We start from the raw sequence: 13,502 nt of genomic DNA on the forward strand, positions 1-13,502 counted from the left end.
ATACAACCTCAGGAAAGTAATCAGCGATGCCGTGAGACAACACCAGTGTAACATCAAGTTCCAACATGATGTCTGTTATGTCAAGGCTTACATGCAAGAACAGACTTCAAAATGAACTTGGGCAGCATCGTGTCAAGAGCACATCGATTCCAGATGAGTTTTTCGTGTCCATCCACACTTTGAACAGAAATCACCACCCAACCAACAGACTCCAGAGTATCTGAATCTACAGTCACCATTGTAAACGTAAGATCAGTATTCAGGAGGGTGAACTCACGGAAAGCATCCGGCCTGGATGGTTTTCCTGCCCATATCCTGAGATCATGTGGGGATCAGCTGGCAGGGTTATTTGGAGGTACTTTTATCCACTTCCTGCTGCAATTTGATGTTTTCACCAACTCTAGGAAGACCACTGCATACTGGTACCGAAGAAAAACAAGGTAATGTGCCCCTTATCGATTACCGCCCAGTAGCTCTGACATTATCATGATGAAGTGATTCGAGGTGTTGGTCATGGATCAGTCTAATCTAGTTTTCCAGACAATCTCAACCAATATTGATTTGCCTACCACTGCAATATATCCATATGTATAAGTCAACACCCCCTCCAACCTCCTCCCCCCATTCTATACTCAATTCAGGGGCATTTTAACAGTACAGACACCCATGCCAGACTGTTGTTTGTTGTCTACCATTCTGCCTTCAGTGCCAGAATTCCAAACAAACTCATCACCAAACTCAGGGATCTGGGAATCAATGCCTCCCTCAGAAACTGGATCTTCGACTTCCTGACCAACAGACCACACACAGGAAGGACAGGCAGCAACACAAACACCACGATTATTAAGAACATTGATTCTTCACAAGGTTGCATGCTCAGCCCCCTACTCTACCCTGTTCACCTTTGGGACTGTCATCTAGTGCCTCTGACATCCACCATTATGAGGTGTTTCAAGAGGTTTGTCATGACGCACATTAACTCCAGCCTCCTAGACAACCTCAACCCACTGCAATTCACCTACCACCATGTTCTCTGGTAACCACCATCTCCCTGGTCCTGTACTCATCCCTGGAGCACTGGGACAGTGAGAACACCAACTTTAAAGATTGGTTGTCATTTCAGCTCTGTGCTCAATACCATAATTCAAAGCAAACTCATCTCCAAACTCCTAGAGCTGGGAATCAACACCTCCGTTGGATCGGTGACTTTCTAACCAACAGATCACAATCAATAGGGACAGGCCCATTTGGTGACTTTCTAACCAACAGGCACAATCAATAGGGATTGTCTCACCTCTGCCACGATTATTCGCAAAACTGATGGTCCAAAAGACTGGGTCCACAGCCCCACACACCACTCCCTGTACACTCATGTCTGTGTGGCCAGATTCTGCTCTATCTCCATCTACAAGTTTGTAGATGAACTTAGTGAGTTGTATGTAAAATCACAACGAGTTGGAGTACAGGAAGGAGATAGAGTACCCAGTGACAAGGTGTCATGATAACAACCCTTTCCCTCGATGCTAACAAAATGAAAGAGCTGGTGACTGATTAAAGAAAGAGGAGCAGTGTACATGTTCCTGTCTACATCAATGATACTGATGTTCAGAGATTCAAGTTACCAGGATTAAACATCACCTATACCCTGTCATAGTCCACCTACATCATCATCACGTCAAAGAAAGCTCTCAAATGCCTGTAATTCCTCAGGAGGTGGAACTGGCTCACAGCGTGCCCTCAATCCTCATGAATTTTTATCTATGCACCATAGAAAGTATCCTATCTAGACTCACCACGGCTTGGTATGGCAACTGCTCTGCCTAAGAAACAAGAAACAGCAGAGAACTGAGGACAAAGCTCAGCACATCACGGAACACAAACTCCTCTTTCTGAACTTAGTCAATATTTCTTGCTGCCTCAGTAAAATATCCAGCAGAATCAAAGACATGAATATGCACATGTCAACTAATTACTATTTCATTGTGATGGTATTTAACTCCATTCTTTTCAATGTAGCGCTTATCGAGATTTGAGCAAAGCACAGCAATGTTTCACTGTCTGCTTGCATTCAGCCTTGCCTGGGAAATTGGACTGTCAAGTCAACTGACTCTGAATACTAGCGGTAATCATTTATAATTAGTTGTTTCTTTCCGCTGCAGTGTTGGCTTTGCTTTCTATTTGAGAGTTTTAGTTAATGGCCCTGTTTGGCCGAGTGTTTATTGTTTTCTTTACCATCTAACTCTGTTGTAGGGGACAAGCTACAGACAATGGAATCTGTTCTCAGATTCCTCAATGTTACGGAAGCATTGAGGCAGATAATCTTGTGCTGAAAAGCCTAGTCTCATCAGGTGGAATTGGTATCATCCCTAGCTGCAACGGTTGAACAGCTCACTGCAGCCAATCGGACACGGGTTTCTGCGATTTCCACTCTCTCGGCTGCCATCCACCAGCTCACTGTGGACAGCCAGCATCAGCTGACAGCCATTAACGCTCTTGCCAATGTAATTCAGCATCTTTTGGCCGCCTCAGTCCCACTCCCAGCATCTCACAGGTCCTCCTTTTCTGCTGCCTGGACAATCTCTGCTATTAATGATCCTGCTCCTGTGCCCGGACCAGAACTGACTCTCATCTTCGGACTCTCACAGTCTCCTATGTTGGTACAGGAACCGAGAATTCCACCACCAGACAGATATTCTGGTGATCCTGACAGCTGCGCGGAATTTTATTAGCCAATGCGCGACGAAATTCCAAGCCCAACCTGGTCATTTTGATTATGATGCACGAAAGCTGGCGTACATGGTCAATCTTCCAGATGGACATCCACTCTGCCTGCTAAGTGCTTTACGGGAGCAAAGCTGCCTCACAGCCCAGTCATTCCGACATCTCATGGCGGTGTTAAGGAGGGTTTTTGGTCTTCCAATACAGGGTTAGGAGGCCACCTCCGACTGTTGGACCTGCGCCAAGGCAGAGGAATGGCAGGAGCCTATGTAGGCAAATTCCACACACTTGCAGCAGAGATAGGTGGGAATGAGAGAATTCTCATCACTGCCTTCCAGTGTGGACTGAACGCAGGGGTCTGGCACAAGATCGCTGTCCAGAATGAGCAGGATAGTCTGGATGACCTGTTAATCTGGTTTTTCGAGTGTACAACCGGGTAAGTGGGTGGCACAGGGAAAGAATGTTTCAAGCTTCTTACACAGCATCTGATCACCGTCATTCCTCGCCCTCTCTCTCTCCTTCACCACCCAGCACCCAGTCTACGGAGGAGCCTATGCAAGTAGGGATACACCTGTCTCAGGAGGAACGAGAGTGGCACAGGAGAACAGGTTCCTGCCTCTACTGTGGCGATCCAGGACACTTCCGGGTGGCATGTCCCCAGCACACATTAAAAGAGAATTCCCATCAGCAGGGAGAGGAATCGTGATGGGTTGGTGCTGTCTTCAGTCAGCTTCCCCAAACTGTGTAATGCTCACAGCTTCCTTGTCATGGAGGTCTCAAACACATGAACTTAAAGTATTTATCGACTCCGGTGCAGTCGGGAATCTCATGGACATCTCTCTAGCTCAAAGATGGGGAGTTCCGACTTGGGAATTAAGAGAAAAGATCACCGTCAAGCGTTGGACGGTTGACCTCTGGGCACCGGCCAAATCCACCATTGCTTTGTCTTGTGGTCTAATCTGAAAGAATACGTCATGTGAGTGTTCTGTCATATCTTCTGCCTTCACTCACATTTCCTCAACTGACATATCTTTGTGTATTTAATATTTCAGTTATACTCAATTTGATATATTTAAGGAATTGCGTCTATATATATTGGTTGATTAAACATTCTTGTTTGTTTAAATAATCTATAATGTGTTATATGTACAGATACATGAATTACATACGTCAACATGCTACCACGTGATACGTGCGCACCTCACTTAAAGTAAACTTGACGTTGGACCCATCTTTTTGGACTCCCATGTCTTCCTTTGAATTGGTTTAATATTTTAAAATTACCAACAAAAACAATCTTGTCCTCACATTGTTTGACTGGAATATCCAGAGGGACCTACTCTCTATCAACATTAAACTGCTTAAACAAACAGTTACACAAACACGAGGAATTCTGCAGATGCTGGAAATTCAAGCAACACACATCAAAGTTGCTGGTGAACGCAGCAGGCCAGGCAGCATCTCTAGGAAGAGGTACAGTCGACGTTTCGGGCCAAGACCCTTCGTCAGGACTCAGAACAAACAGTTAATCAGTTGAAAACTGAAACCTATTTCCCTCATAAAATCATTCCCCAGAATATGTTCTTGAGCAGTTGGCAAGTTGATGAGCAGAACTGAGTGGGACACACTCAGTTGTCCCAACTGTATGTTCAGTGGTGTAGTCAGCTGCCCTGCTGTGAATGTCCTGTAAATCCAGATAAAATAATATTATCTTGCACTTCCCAATGGTTCACTGACTGTGGATTTATTCAGGGTGGTTCAAGAGCCTCTGGTGTCCCAAAACAGTTTATATGACAGCCTCCTACCCGAGCTTCTACAAGAGGTCGACCCGCACCAGCCCACCCTGTGGTGCACTCCAATGTAACTGAGGCCTGACACCGTCATTGTGTACTTGAGACCCCACAGGTAACTCGGCAGAGGGTTGTGGATTTCCATCGGCACCCTGGACATGACATTGCGGTAATGTAGTTGAACTTCTGGGGCAATAAAACTTCTGTTACATCCTGTCCTTTCCCAACCCGTCTGGGTTGTGGGCAGACCCTAGCAAAATATTTCCATGGGGTCCAGTATTCATAACAGGAGGATTGTCGACATTCTGACCGCGTCCTTGACCACCCCTTCCAGTAGGTGGTGCTGCTGAGCGTGACGATGGCTTACCCTGTTAGACACCCCGTCCCCCTTCATTCTGCCGCTACACACCTTGTTCTCCCATAGGGGACATTTTAGAACCTGTTTCCCCTTATCCTCCATCATACCTTTCTCCCTTCCCTCTCCCATTCTCGTTTCATCCTTCTGAGAAACCATGCTTCAGTGTGTGTGCATCTGTGGGATCATACATTTCACACACTCTTCTGCTCTCCTCAGTACTGTGTGATACCAGAGTCTTCAGCCAGTTAATACTCTGTTGTTGAGTCAAATCTCACCTGTCCAAAATGGAAATATAAACACTTGAGAAAACTGACCATAACTTTGTCACAGATGCAGTGGGGTGCTCTCCTTTTCACGGTCTACACTTATGTAGAGCCTCCACTGGGTTACTTTGATTAGTTCCTGCAGCTTTTAATGGAGTGTCCAGTAAATCACACAGTGTCCCTTGGCCTTGTGCCTGTTCCTCTGGCAGGGCTGAGGGAAACACTGGTTAGACACCGAAGTGTTAACTTCTGCTCCTTTGCTCCATCTAAACTGTGAATTATCTTGTGCTGCTGACTGAGCTGGAAAAGGTCTCGAGGATCGTCTTCCAGCCTACACTTTGATATATTCATAGTTATCGCACTCAACTGGGCCACGCCAAAAGGTGTTGTGTCACATCTATGTCAGGATGCTGTTTCTTGACTGTAGCTCAGCGTTTAACACCATCACTCCTACAGTCCTAATCGATAAAATACAGAACCTGGGTCTCTGTGCCTCCCTCTGCAATTGGAGCCTCGACTTCCTAACTGGAAGACCACAATCCATACGGATTGGTATTAATAACTCCTCTTGCTGGTAATCAACACTGGCACACCTCAGGGATGTGTGCTTAGCCCACTGCTCTACTCTCTCTATACCCAGGACTGTGTGGCTAGGCATAGCTCAAATGCCATCCATAAATTTGCTGATGATGCAACCATTATTGGCAGAATCTCAGATGGAGATTAGAGAGCGTACAGGAGCAAAATATACCAGCTAGTTGACTGGTTTCACAGCAACAACCTTGCATTGAATGTCAGTAAATCCAAACAGCTGATTGTGGATTTCAGAAAGGGTAGGACAAGATACCATGAACCAATCCTCAGAGGGATCAGAAGTGGAGAGAGCGAGCAATTTCAGGTTCCAGGGTGTCAAGCTCACTGAGGATCTAACCTGGTCCCAATATATCGATGCAGCTGTAAAGAAGGTAAGGCACTGGCTATATTTCACCGAAGACACTCTAAAACTTCTGCAGATGTACTGTGGAGAGTATTCCAACACTGCTGTAAATAAGAAACTGCTGACAGAGCATAGGTGCTTTACAAAGCGATTTCCCAATCTATATTGGGTTTCACCGATATACAGGAGGTCACACTGGCAGCACCGGACACAGTATATGACCACAACAAACTCACAGGTGAAGTGTCTTCTCATTTGGAAGGACTGTTTGGGCCCTGAATGGTGGTGAGGGAGGAGGTGTAGGGGCAGGTGCACCGTCCGCCAGTAAAAGCAGGATCTCCCAGTGGCCACCCATTTTAATTTCACTTCAAATTCCCATTCAGATACATCAAACCATGGTCTCTTTCACTGTCATGATGAGGCCAGCCACCCCTCCTTCTTCCGGTTTCACCTATCACCTTGTGTTTCACTCTCTCCCCACCCCAACCCATTTTTAATTCTACTCATCAACTTTTCTCCCCCAGTCCTGCTGAAGGGCCTCGGCCATAAACATCGACTGTACTCTTTTCCGTGGAAGCTGCCTGGCCTGCTGAGTTCCTCCAGCATTCTGTGTGTGTTGCTCTCATTTCCTTTCTTCTGCCTCCCTCCCGTTTGGAAGTGTAGAGTGACATTTACAATTTTCCAGTCCTTTAGCACCATGCCAGAACCTACTGATTCTTGATAGGTAATTACTAATGCCTCCACAATCACTTCAGCTACCTCTTTCAGAACCCTGGCGTGTAGTCCATCTGGACCAGATGACTTATCTACCTTCAGACATTGAGGCTTCTGAAGCACCTTCTCCCTGGTAATAGCAACTGCACTCACTTTTGCCCCGTGATGTTCTTGAACTTCCAGCATACTGCTAGTGTCTTCCACAGTGAATACTGATACAAAATACTTATTCAGTTCATCTACCATTTCCTCGTCCCACATTACTACCTCTCAGCATTATTTTCCAGGCTCCAATATCTAATCTCAACTTTCATTTATTCTTTATATATCTGAAAAATCTTTTGGTATCGTCTTTGATATTATTGGCTAGATTACATCCATCTTTCCTCTTTTCCATCCTTATGGCTTTCTAAGTTGCCTTCTGCTGGTTTTTAAAAATGTCCCATTCCACTATATTCCCACTGATATTTCTCTATTATATGCCCTCTCTTTTGTTTTTATGTTGTCTTTGACTTTCTTTGTCAGCCACAGTTTCTTCATCCTGCCTTTATAACACTTCTTCTCTGAGATCGTGTATCTGCTGTGTGCCTTCCTAAATGTTCCCAAAACTCTAGCTATTGTGGTTCTGCCATCAGCCCTGGTAGGTCCCCTTTCAATCAACTCAGGCAACCTCCTCTCTCATGCCTCTATAATTTATTTTACTCCACTGTAATACTGACAGATCTGACTTCAACTTCCCCCTCACAAATTGCACAGTGAATTCTATCATTTTACGATTACTGCCTCCTCAGGGTCCCTTTATCTGAAGCTCCCTTATCAAATCCAGTTCATTATGCAACACCCAAACCAATACAGCCTTTCCCCTTGTGGGTTCAACCTAAACCTGCTCTCACAAGTCATCTTGTAGGCATCCTATGAATTCCATCTCTTGAGATCTAGAACCAACCTGATTTTCCCAATCACTTCAGTTAAATTCAAGTTTAATTGTCATTCAACCATATATGAATACTCATGAATACAGTCAAATGAGACAGTGTTACTCAAGGGCCAAGGTGCAAAACACAGCACCAACAGTCACTCCCAGCACACATAGCATGTATAGGGTAGAACAATCCAGCCACTCTATAAAAGAGTCCAAACTCAAGCCATCAAATGCTGCTGCAATCAGCAGATGACCACAACAGGGCGTGTCTTCTACCAAGTGAACATTAGGGGAGCTGGGGAGCAGCAGCCACTCCAGTGCGGACACTGCGCGACACTGCCCCCGGTGGAGCACACTGGCTCCAACACCTCTCTTCTGATGGCTGGAACAGGTGATACTGTGAATTTAGGCCTAGTCTTTGCACATACAAGATGGTAACTACATATAGTATAACAGTAGAATATGACCATGCAATGTATATTTATATTTAGTACTGACTCTGAATTCATTGCCAAGTAAACACCGGGGGGTGGGGTAGCACCAGCTCCAGCCTGGATGCTACTCCAAATTATCTCCCCTGGTGGGACACATAGGCTCCAACTCCTCTCTCCTGGTGGCTGTAAACTGGCAACACCATGGCTTGAGGCTCTGGGTCCATTGAATGCCACTGAAATCTGCCATCATCCACAAACAGAGCTTGTCTCCTGCTGAGCAAACACTGGGGAGTGGGGAGGGTCAGCACCACTTCCAGCATTTCACCACAACACCGCCCCCAGTGGAGCGCAATGACTCCAACGCCTCTCTCCGGTCGGCTGTAAACAGGCGACGTCTTGGCTTGAGGGTGAGCTCTCGCTATGACTGAGGCCACACATCCCCTCTGCCATGCGACCTTGCTCACCGCCAGTAAATCTATAAATCCAATTTATGGCATTCCACGTTAACAATGCATTCCATACTACCCCTCTGCTTATCTGCCTGTCCTTTCCATACAGGAAATTATAGGCCAGTGACTCTCACATCAGTTGTGGGTAAGTTTTTGGAAGGTATTCTAAGTGACTGGATATATAGTTATTTTGATAGACGTGGGTTAATTAAGGATAATGAGATTGGCTTTGTGCTTGCGAGGTCATGTCCAGCCAATCTTATTAGATTAGACTAGATTATGAGGACACACAGTCCTCTTTTATTATCATTTAGTAATGCTTGCATAAAGAAATGATACAATGTTCCTCCAGTATGATATCACGGAAACACAAGACAAACCAAGACTGAAAAAAACTCACAGAAACCACATAATTATAACATATAGTTGCAACAGTGCAAAGCAATACCGTAATTTGATCAAGAACAGACCATGGGCACGGTAAAAGAAAAAGTCTCAAAGTCTCTCGGAAGTCCCATCATCTCACGCAGACTGTAGAAGGAAGAAAAACTCTCCCTGCCATAAACCTCCAGTGCTGCAAATTTGCTGAAGTAGCACCCTGGAACCACCCGACCACAGCCGACTCTTGAGTCCGTTCGAAAACTTTGAGCCTCCGACCAGCCCTCCAACACCGAGCACCGAGCACCATCTCTGCCGAGCGCTTCGACCCCGGCCCCCGCTGCCAAGTAATAAGCAAAGCTGATGAGTTGGGGCCTTCTCCTCTGGAGATTCTCGATCGCACAGTAGCAGTGGCAGCGAAGCTGGCATTTCAGAAGTTTCTCCAGATGTTCCTCTGTGCTTCGCACATCTGTCTCCATCAAATCAGGATTGTGCACGGTACCTACTTAACAAATAGCAATATCATTTCGGAGCGGCAGTGCGCGCTGCGCCACGCTGCCATCTTCTCCTCCTCTCCATATATAGAGATATAAGGAGCTTTTTGAGGAAGTTAACAGGAAAGTTGATAAAGGCTTGGCAGTGGATGTTGTCTACGTGGACTTCAGTAAGGCATTTGACAACATCCCATTTGGGACGCTGGTCAAGAAGGTTTAGTTGCTCGGCATTCAGGATGAGGTAGTAAATTGGATTAGACATTGTCTTTGTGGGAGAAGCCAGCGAGTGGTGGTAGAGGGTTGCCTCTCTGGAAGCCTGTGACTGGTGGTGTGCTGCAGGGATCGGTGCTGGGTCCTTTGTTGCTTGTCATCTGCATCAGTGAACTGGATGATAATATGGTTAACTGGATCAGCAAACACCAAAGGTATGGTAGACAGTGAGGAAGGCTTTCATGAAAAATGACAGATGGAATTTAATGCAGACAGGTGCGAGATATTCCACTTTGGTAGGACAAACGAGGGTAGGTCCTACACAGTGAACGGTAGGGCACAGAGGAGTGTGGTAGAGCAAAAGGATCTGGGAATACAGGTCCATAATTCATGAAAAGTGGAATGACACGTAGATAGGTTCGTAAAGAAAGCTTTTGGCACATTGGCCTTCATAAATCGATGTTTTGAGTACTGGAGATGGGATGTTATGTTGAATTTGTCATCGTCGTGGCTATCCCTCGAGGTCGAGGATGATGGTCTTCATTCTGAAGAAGTGGCCCACGGAGTGAAGACGCCTCTGTGCGTATATTTGTTTAACGTGTACTTGATGTTGCACTCCAAGGAGCACACGATACTTCATAAATCAACCAACTGATTCCAATGGCATGGAAACCACGACGATTGGAGCTGATGGATTTGTTGCAGCCTTTATCATCCTTCACAGCCATTGAGTTCGAGCTAACAAGCTGTTCATGAGACGGTTCGCAAAATGTTGGTTAGCGAACAATCTCGCACTCCATCAGTAAAAGGCAAGAACAAAATCATTGGAGTTGTCCATTTCCACAGTCCTCACCCATTTCTTATTTGAAGCGATGCTTCCATTTCCTAAAGCCATTCCCAGGCTAGGTGCACATGACTCTGGGAAACCACTGTTCCCATGGGAAGGCAGGAACTCCATCGGGGATTGAGTGATATGGGAAACAATGGCAACATCAGCTAATCAAGGAGCAAAGATGAAGCCGACGTGTTGGACAGGGGAGGGGACATAGAAACATAGAAACATAGAAAATAGGTGCAAGAGTAGGCCATTCGGCCCTTCGAGCCTGCACCGCCACTTATTATGATCATGGCTGATCATCCAACTCAGAACCCTGCACCAGCCTTACCTCCATACCCCCTGATCCCCGTAGCCACAAGGGCCATATCTAAATCCCTCTTAAATATAGCCAATGAACTGGCCTCAACTGTTTCCTGTGGCAGAGAATTCCACAGATTCACCACTCTCTGTGTGAAGAAGTTTTTCCTAATCTCGGTCCTAAAAGGCTTCCCCTCTATCCTCAAACTGTGACCCCTCGTTCTGGACTTCCCCAACATCGGGAACAATCTTCCTGCATCTAGCCTGTCCAATCCCTTTAGGATCTTATACGTTTCAATCAGATCCCCCATCAATCTTCTAAATTCCAACGAGTACAAGCCCAGTTCATCCAATCTTTCTTCATATGAAAGTCCTGCCATCCCAGGAATCAATCTGGTGAACCTTCTCTGTACTCCCTCTATGGCAAGGATGTCTTTCCTCAGATTAGGGGACCAAAACTGCACACAATACTCCAGGTGTGGTCTCACCAAGGCCTTGTACAACTGCAGTAGTACCTCCCTGCTCCTGTACTCAAATCCTCTCGCTATAAATGCCAGCATACCATTCGCCTTTTTCACCGCCTGCTGAACCTGCATGCCCACTTTCAAAGACTGGTGTATAATGACACCCAGGTCTCGTTGCACCTCCCCTTTTCCTAATCGGCCACCATTCAGATAATAATCTGTTTTCCTATTTTTGCCACCAAAGTGGATAACTTCACATTTATCCACATTAAATTGCATCTGCCATGAATTTGCCCACTCACCCAACCTATCCAAGTCACCCTGCATCCTCTTAGCATCCTCCTCACAGCTAACACTGCCACCCAGCTTCGTGTCATCCGCAAACTTGGAGATGCTGCATTTAATTCCCTCATCCAAGTCATTAATATATATTGTAAACAACTGGGGTCCCAGCACTGAGCCTTGCGGTACCCCACTAGTCACCGCCTGCCATTCTGAAAAGGTCCCATTTATTCCCACTCCTTGCTTCCTGTCTGCTAACCAACTCTCCACCCACACCAATACCTTACCCCCAATACCGTGTGCTTTAAGTTTGCACACTAATCTCTTGTGTGGGACCTTGTCAAAAGCCTTCTGAAAATCCAAATATACCACATCCACTGGTTCTCCCCTATCCGCTCTACTAGTTACATTCTCAAAAAATTCTATGAGATTCGTCAGACATGATTTTCCTTTCACAAATCCATGCTGACTTTGTCCGATCATTTCACCGCTTTCCAAATGTGCTGTTATCACATCTTTGATAACTGACTCCAGCAGTTTCCCCACCACCGACGTTAGGCTAACCGGTCTATAATTCCCCGGTTTCTCTCTCCCTCCTTTTTTAAAAAGTAGAGTTACATTAGCCACCCTCCAATCCTCAGGAACTAGTCCAGAATCTAATGAGTTTTGAAAAATTATCACTGATGCATCCACTATTTCTTGGGCTACTTCCTTAAGCACCCTGGGATGCAGACCATCTGGCCCTGGGGATTTATCTGCCTTCAATCCCTTCAATTTACCTAACACCACTTCCCTACTAACATGTATTTCGCTCAGTTCCTCCATCTCACTGGACCCTCTGTCCCCTACTATTTCTGGAAGATTATTTATGTCCTCCTTAGTGAAGACAGAACCAAAGTAATTATTCAATTGGTCTGCCATGTCCTTGTTCCCCATGATCAATTCACCTGTTTCTGTCTGCAGGGGACCTACATTTGTCTTTACCAGTCTTTTCCTTTTTACATATCTATAAAAGCTTTTACAGTCCGTTTTTATGTTGCCTGCCAGTTTTCTCTCATAATCTTTTTTCCCCTTCCTAATTAAGCCCTTTGTCCTCCTCTGCTGAACTCTGAATTTCTCCCAGTCTTCAGGTGAGCCACTTTCTCTGGCTAATTTGTATGCTTCTTCTTTGGAATTGATACTATCCCTAATTTCTCTTGTCAGCCACGGGTGCACTACCTTCCTTGATTTATTCTTTTGCCAAACTGGGATGAACATTTGTTGCAGTTCATCCATGCAACCTTTAAATGCTTGCCATTGCATATCCACCGTCAATCCTTTAAGTGTCATTTGCCAGTCTATCTTAGCTAATTCACGTCTCATACCTTCAAAGTTACCCCTCTTTAAATTCAGAACCTTTGTTTCTGAATTAACTATGTCACTCTCCATCTTAATGAAGAATTCCACCATATTATGGTCACTCTTACCCAAGGGGCCTCTCACGACAAGATTGCTAATTAACCCTTCCTCATTGCTCAAAACCCAGTCCAGAATAGCCTGCTCTCTAGTTGGTTCCTCGACATGTTGGTTCATAAAACCATCCCGCATACATTCCAAGAAATCCTCTTCCTCAGCACCTTTACCAATTTGGTTCACCCAATCTACATGTAGATTGAAGTCACCCATTATAACTGCTGTTCCTTTATTGCACACACTTCTAATTTCCTGTTTAATACCATCTCCGACCTCACTACTACTGTTAGGTGGCCTGTACACAACTCCCACCAGCGTCTTCTGCTCCTTAGTGTTACGCAGCTCTACCCATATCGATTCCACATCTTCCCGACTTATGTCCTTCCTTTCTATTGCGTTAATCTCTTCTTTAACCAGCAACGCCACCCCACCTCCCCTTCCTTCATGTCTATCCCTCCTGAATATTGAATATCCCTGAACGTTGAGCTCCCATCCCTGGTCA

This window comes from Mobula birostris, unplaced genomic scaffold (assembly GCF_030028105.1).
Source record: "Mobula birostris isolate sMobBir1 unplaced genomic scaffold, sMobBir1.hap1 scaffold_458, whole genome shotgun sequence".
NCBI lineage: Eukaryota > Metazoa > Chordata > Chondrichthyes > Myliobatiformes > Myliobatidae > Mobula > Mobula birostris.